Genomic DNA, 7,772 nt, shown 5'->3' with positions numbered 1-7,772 from the left:
TGATGTTGAGCATCTTTTCATGTGTTTGTTGGCCATCTGTATGTCTTCTTTGGAGAAATGTCTATTTAGGTCTTCTGCCCATTTGTGGATTGGGTTATTTGCTTTTTTGGTGTGAAGCTGCATGAGCTGCTTGTGTATTTTGGAGGTTAATCCTTTGTCCGTTGTTTCATAGGCAATTATTTTTTCCCATTCTGAGGGTTGCCTTCTAGTCTTGTTTATGGTTTCTTTTGCTGTGCAAAAGCTTTTAAGTTTCATGAGGTCCCATTTGTTGATTCTTGATTTGATTTCCATGATTCTAGGAGGTGGGTCAAAAAGGATCTTGCTTTGATAGATGTCATAGAGTGTTCTGCCTCTGTTTTCCTCTAGGAGTTTTATAGTGTCTGGCCTTACATGTCCAGTTTTCCAAACACCATTTAAGGAGGAGGCTGTCTTTTCCGTATTGTATATCCTTGCCTCTGTTATCATAGATTAACAACCATTTAAAAGTGAGTTTATTTCTGACTTTCTATTCTCTTCTATTAAACAGTTTTTGTGCCAGTACCATATTGTTTATATTACTATTGTTTTGAAGTATACTATAAAATGATGGCATGTGATATCTCCAGGCTTGTTCTTCTTTATCAAGGTTGCTTTGACTCTTTGGAATCTTTTGTGATTCCATGCAAATTTAAAAATTATCTGTTCTCGTTCTGTGAAAAATACCTCTGGTATTTTGACATAGATTGAATTGAATATGTTGATTCCCTGGGTAGTATAGTGATTTTAAAACCATTAATTCTTCCAATCCATGAGTATGATATATCTTTCCATTTGTTGGTGTCTTTTCTTATTTATTTCATCAGTGCATTACAGTTTTCACTACACAAGTCTTTTAACTCTTTGAGTAGATTTATTCCTAGGTGTAATATTTTGATATAATTGTGAATGGGATTGCTTTCTTGCTTTCTTCTTCCAATATTTCATTGTAACTATATAGAAGCACAACAGAGTTATGTAGATTAATTTTGTATTTTGCAAATTTGCTGAATTCATTTATTAGTACTAGTAGTTATTTGGTAGTTTCATTAATATTTTCTACATATACTGTCCTGTCATCTGCAAACAGTAACAGTTTTACTTCTTCCTTTCCAATTTGAATTCCTTTTATTTCCTTTCCTTTTCTGATTGCTGTGGCTAGGACTTCCAACACTATCTTGAATAATAAAACTGGTAAGAATGGGCATCCTTGTGTTGTTTCTGACTGTCAAGGAAATACTTCCAGCTTCTCACCACTGAGCATGCTGTTTGCTGTGGGTTTGTCATATTTCTCCTTTATTATGTTGAGGTATATTCCCTCTATACAATATTGTTAAGAGTTTTTTCATCATAAATGGTTGAGTAATTTTGTCAGAAGGTTTTTCTGAATCTATTGAGATGATCATATGGTTTTTATCCTTCATTTGTTAATATGGTATTTTACGTTACTTGATTTGTAGATATTGAAACACCCTTGCATCCTGGGATAAATGCTCTTTGCTCATGGTGTATGATCCTTTTAATGTCTTGTTGAGTTTGGTTTGCTAATATGTTGTTGAGGATTTTTATATGTATGTTCTTTAGTGTTACTGGATTGTAATTTTCTTTTTTGTTGTTGTATCCTTGTCTGGGTTTGTTTAGGGTGATGTTGGCCCGTAAAGTAGGTTCAGAATCCTTCCTTCTTTTTCAATTTTTTGAAAAAGTTTGAGAAGGATAGGTGTGGGAAAACATTCAGAATTCTTTCTGAAACCTTGAAAATGTTACTAAAAGTAATTAAAGTATGTGGGCTGAGCAACTGGATGCAGGATATCCTGCTTGAGCAGTGGAAGAACTAAGGGTGCTGGGTGTGGAGACCATGGGGGCATAGGCTACCGTGGAAACAGAAAATTGACCCTCTCTGGGGGCACAGCCCCTTTTCTCACTTGCACACCTCATATCACCCTGTTTGGCCCTGAAGGATGGCTGATTAACCAGAGATGGGTAAGATTCCTCAGGGGAGGAACAACCTAAGACAGGCACAGTCGCAGAGGGCCCAACAGGGATGGGGCACAGACCCTTAGTCCTTCTGAGAGAAGTCTGCTGCCCCCAGGGCTGCTTTGCTTTCCATGCCCAGCTCAAATCCATGCCCAGCTCAAATCAGACCCAGGAGGCAAACAAAGATCACTGCCCCCAGTCATGTGAGGCCTTTGTTTGTTTACCTGAAAGATAACCTTGATTGTGGGAGGAAACTGGGAGTGTTAGACCCTTAGGCTATGCGGAGAGCTCAATAAAAGCAACGTGGGTCAATCAACGATGCTCTTGATCCTAGAGGTTTTGAGTCCCCTGGTCCCATCTTTCTCTTAAATCTGGATCTGTGTTTTCTTTAAGCTTGCGGTACCCGTCACTCGCCCCGAGTCGCCAAGCTGGTCTCAGCAGATAGGTATTATTTACTGTCCTTTAAATGTTTGGTAGAATTTCCTCATGAAGCTGTCTCATCTTGGAATTCTTTTTGTTGGGAGTTCTTGAGTACTGATTCAATTTTATTATTGGTAATCAGTCTGTTCACATTTTCTATTTCTTTGTGATACATTCTGGGTGATTGTATACTTTTAAGATTTTTCTCTTTCTTCTATGCATTTTATTGGTGTATCATTTTTGTAGTAATCTCATGATCTTTTGTATTTCTGTGATAGCAGTTCTAACTCCTCTTATTTTATATCTGTTTATATTTATTTGGTCCCTCTTTTTTTTCTTGGTGAGTCTGCATAAAGTTTTATCCCTTTTGTTCATCTTTTCAAAGGACCATCTGTTAGTCTCATTGATCTGTTCCTTTGTTTTTAAGTCTCTAATGCATTAATTTGTGCTTTGATCTTTATTATTTCTTTTCTTGTATTAATTTTGGGTTTTGTTTCTTCTTTTTCTTTTTCTTTTTTTTTGGTGTAAAGTTCGATTGTTTCTTTGAGATTTTTCTTGTTTCTGAAGTAGACTTATATTGCTATAAAATTTCCACTTAGAACTGCTTTTGCTGCATCCTTCAATTTAAAATCCTTGTGTTTGTTTCCTTTAAGAACTTTTATTGAGATACAATTGACATAAAATAAACTGCATATATTTAAAGTGTACAATTTTCTATTTTTTCTTATTAGTAATGTATACATGGCAATCCTAATCTCCCAATTCATTCCTCCCCAATGGCCCCCCCCCAAAAAAAAAATCATTATATTTCCATTTTCATTTGTTAACATCCACTTTTGGTTTCCTCTTTGATTTCTTAGTTATCACATTGATTGTTTGGTGTCATGTTGTTCAAAATCCCTCTTCTTGTATTTTCTGCAGGGTTTCTTTGAAATTAATTTTCAATCTCAGATCCTGTTGTCAGAAAAGATGCTCTATATGGTATCAGAATTCTTCAATTTATTGAGATTTGTTTTGTGGCCTAGCATGTGATCTATCCCAGGAGATTTTTCCATGTGCACATGAAAAGCATGTGTGTTCTGCTGCTTTTAGATGGAAATGTCTGTATCAATTTTGTTTGGTCTAATTGTTGTGTAAGGCCCTTGTTTCTTTATTGTTTTTCTGTCTGGTTTTTCTATTCATTGATGTAAGTGGGCTTTAAAGTCCCCTACTCTTATTGTGTAACTGTAAATTTCTAACTTTATGTTTGCTAATATTTTCTTTATGTATTTAGGTGCTCCTATGTTGGGTCTGTATATACTTACAATTTTATATCTCCTTGTTTGTTTGATCCCCTTATCAATATGTAATGACCTCCTTTGTCTTTCTTCACACCTTTGTTTTAAAGTCTGTTTTGTCTGATATAACTATTGGTTCCCCAGCTTTCTCTTTGTTTCCATTTGCACAGAATATCTTTTCCATCTCCTCACTTTCAGTCTGTGTATGTCTAAAGTGAGACAGAATGTGTGTATATGAGTTACTCCATTTTAATGTATTCAATGGGTCCTAGTGTTACCTATAAATTTGTTGGCACTTTGCCAAAAAATGAAATGATTCTATTAATAACAGTTTATTTCTGGGTCTTCCATTCTGTTATATTGCTGTGTTTATGTATTCCTATATAAATGCTACACATATTAATTACTTTAGCCCTGTAGTAAGTCTTGAAATTTTCTTATGTAGGTCTGCCAACTTTTTGAATTTTCTTCAAGATTGTATGAATGTTCCAGGTCATTTTCATTTCCATTGAGTTTAGAATTGGCTTGTCTATTTCCAAAGACAATGACTTTTACCCACTCTTGGTGTGTACTGCATGGAATCAGGATCTTCTCCTCTAAAACCTAAACAGTGGTAGTATGGCCATGTTTGGTATGTATGTTATCTATAGATTGTGCTTAGAGGAGGAGATCACAAAGAATACATTAGAATGATCTCTTGTTTCTCACTGAAAACATTTCATGCAGCACAACAGTGAGATTTGTTCTGAAAGTTCCAAAAGTTTTGGTACCTAGAATGCTATATCCTATCAAATTATGATTCTAGTGAAAGAGCCAAACAATGATGTTTTTCAGATTTGCAAGCACCTAGGAAGTTTCTCTTCAGCTGGTATCTTACAAAGAAAACCTTTCACCATTGTGTTGGTCATTTGATCTATTAATACTTTTATATTCTGTGAGCTATAAATACTTATTTGAAGAAATTCAGACATTACAAATGTGTATATAGAAGTGGAAATTCTCTCCCTCTCTGTCTCCCCCCAACCCCACACTTCCATCCTTACTTCAGTGACTATATAAGTATAAAACATAACATTTTAAAAAGTAAAATGGATTCATACTGTTACACTTTGGTCTTCTTAATGTTTCTACTTAATGACATTTCAAGAAAGTAATAGAGATTTGTTTGAATTTTTCAACCTGCTGCATATTGTTACATTTGATAATTAATCACAATTACTTTCTCCATTCCCTATTGATAGGATTTTACTTTCTTCCAAAATCTTTATCTGATATAAAATTGTTTTACTAAATAGAGTACAAAACTCTCAGTACTCAATACACACATGATAATACACCTTCAAGTTGGACTCTTAAGTGTTGATGTTCCCAGAATACAGTTAAATCATATCTTTTATACATATACATTTAGGGATAGATGGAGGCAAGAAATGTTTCAATATCCCCAATGTGAAAGAGATCATTTTACATTATCACTCTTGATTCTCATTCTTTCTGGCCATTTGCATTTTTAATTGTATTGTAAAAAAATGAGAAGATATTGAAAAGAAATAAAGCCAAGCAATATAATAAATAAGGATAGAGAGATAAGAGAATAGTAAAAATGAAAACAATATTTATTCAAAAAAAGTTTTGGAAGAGTAAATTATGGAAGTATAAAAATCTTCAAATTGAGAAAGTTAGCTAAAATCTACTTGTCCTCCTTCTCCTCCTCTTCCTTCTCTCCATTAATTCTGTCCTCTTTTAAACATTTTCAAAGACATTCAATAGCTGTAAATTAAGTTAATATTTTTAGCAGTATACTGAAATGTGAAAGATTTTGGAGACAATTCTTAATAAAAGACAAAAATTTGTTCTGGAAATCTGTGGGAAAAGGATCAATTTAAAGCAGTATTTGGAAGATGAGTTGTGATGAACCTTCATAGGAAGGAGGAGAAATAATGAGAAGTAACATGGTTTAAGAAGAGGCCCAGCCAATTGACAGACAAAAGCAATGGATGTAAAGGCCAAAATTGTCTTGTCTTATGTGGTTTAAAAATGCTAATCTCCAAGAACTTGATTTTTCACCAAGAATCTGAGAAACCAGATTAAAGTGGATAGATTCCACATGTGGGTCCATCAAGAGGTTGCTCCCTGGACTTTCTTCCTGCCCATCAGCTTCCTCAGGCCCTGTTTCAGGTCTTTTGTTTCTTAAGCTGTAGATAAAAGGATTGAGCATGGAAGATACAATTGTGTGGGCAATTGTTGCCATGTGGTCCCTGACAGTGTAGGTGGACACAGGCTGTAAATAGACATAGAAGATGCTTCCATAAAAGAGTGTTACCACAGTGAGGTGAGAACCACAAGTGGAGAAGGCTTTTTGCTTCCCAGGAGCTGAGGGAATTTTGAGAACTGCAATGAGGATGCGTATATAAGAGAAAGTGATGAATAGAAAAGGGGTCACCAAAAGAACAGTTCCTTCTATCATTATCACAATTTCATTGAGAAATGTGGAGGAGCAGGACAATTTTATCAGAGGGCTGAGGTCACAGAGAAAGTGGTGGATAATATTAGCATCACAGAAGGTGAGCTGATTCAGCAAAATGGTGTGTAAGAGTGAGTGGAGGTGAGGCAATGAGCAAGAGAAGGTCACCAGCAGGACACAGCGGTGGTGACTCATGGTGGTGACATAATGGAAGGGGTCACAGATGGCCACGTAGCGGTCAAAGGACATGACTGCTAGGAGGAAACTGTCAGTGTTGCCCAAGGCATATATAAAATACATCTGGGTCAGACATTCAGCATAAGAGATGGTCTTCTCTGACAGGAAGTTGACTAGCATCTTGGGGACAATGGTTGTTGGATAGCAAATGTCAGTGAAAGACAGGAAACTCAAGAAGAAATACATGGGGGTCTGGAGCTGGGGGTCAGAGTGGATGGCCAGGTTGATGAGCAGGTTCCCTGTTATGGTGACCAGGTATATGGTGAGGAAGAGGATAAAGAGTGGCTTCTGGTCCTCAGGCCGGGAGGAGGGTCCCAGGAGGATGAACTCAGAGACACTGCTGGTTTGGTTGAGTCTTTCCATTGACTTGGGTCTAGTTATACACAAGAAGTTTTGTCATTTATCATGCTCCAATTGCATAGCCCCAGTCATGAGAACCCAGCAAGTCCTTGTTTCCTCTATGTGGTCACCGTTAACAGCTGTGCAGGGAAAGCTTGTCAAGCTCATGGTCCTTGGATGTGGTCCTCTGTTCCGAAATCCATGGGCAACATAAGGGCCTTATGTTGAAAGCTGCAGGGGCATAAGAAGAATTTCCCATTACAAACCCTCAAAGGTGAACCTCTCTGAGTCAAGTTCCTTAGATCCTATCCTGGGAAGACCACCATTTCACTACTGGGAACACAGCAATAAAACGGAGCAATCTTTGCCTTTGTGTAGTTCATGGTGTGGTTTGGGAGGTAGATCATCAACGAACAGAATATTTACCATAATATCAGGTAGGGACACCTTTTTTTATGAAAATAAAGCAATATAAGAGAATGTAGATGTCTTGGGAGTGAGCCAGGAGGTATTTTAGATAGGGAAGCGACCCCCATTCCTTATCAAAGCCAATTCAGTCATACAATTCTAAGTTTATCTTTGCATGTCTTGGATAGAAATAAGCCTTTGCCAAAATAACCAACAGGGCAAATGTAAGAGGAATGTTCAATCCAGTTCAATGGTGTTTTCTCCTTGTCTAGGCACAGAATGAGAGGTTCATCTCCTTAGCTCATGAGATTCTATCATCACCAGTCTGTGCAAGTCTCCCCTATTCTGTAAATCGTTTTTCCTTTCTTTAACCCCCTGTGCTAAATCAGTGTGTATAAATGGGCATCTTTTGTTGACTATTCCTGTTTTTAAAATTCCTCTTTCATATATTCAACCAAAAATATCTATTTGTATACATGGTTTTTTTCAGTCATACCCAGTTACCCAGCGATGGACAACAAAAAGGCTTCTGTTTCTTGCTACTGCAAAAAGCTCTGTAATGAGAACTCTTGCATCAGCAAAGGGCTTTAAGTAAGTACTTTAAATCAGTTTTTTAGGGTCAGTATATTCATCTAGAT

The 7,772-nt window shown here is 36.6% G+C and overlaps 1 pseudogene; it reads right to left on the bottom strand.

Moving 5' to 3' along the window:
- Positions 1 to 5,804: 5,804 nt before the first annotated feature.
- On the bottom strand, positions 5,805 to 6,762 carry LOC130846104 (olfactory receptor 1L8-like; annotated as a pseudogene).
- Between the last annotated feature and the right edge of the window lie 1,010 nt (positions 6,763 to 7,772).

Source organism: Hippopotamus amphibius, chromosome 2, assembly GCF_030028045.1.
Source record: "Hippopotamus amphibius kiboko isolate mHipAmp2 chromosome 2, mHipAmp2.hap2, whole genome shotgun sequence".
NCBI classification, from domain to species: Eukaryota; Metazoa; Chordata; class Mammalia; order Artiodactyla; family Hippopotamidae; genus Hippopotamus; species Hippopotamus amphibius.
Note: the sequence above shows the minus strand (reverse complement) of the source record. Positions and strands in the feature narration are given on the sequence as shown.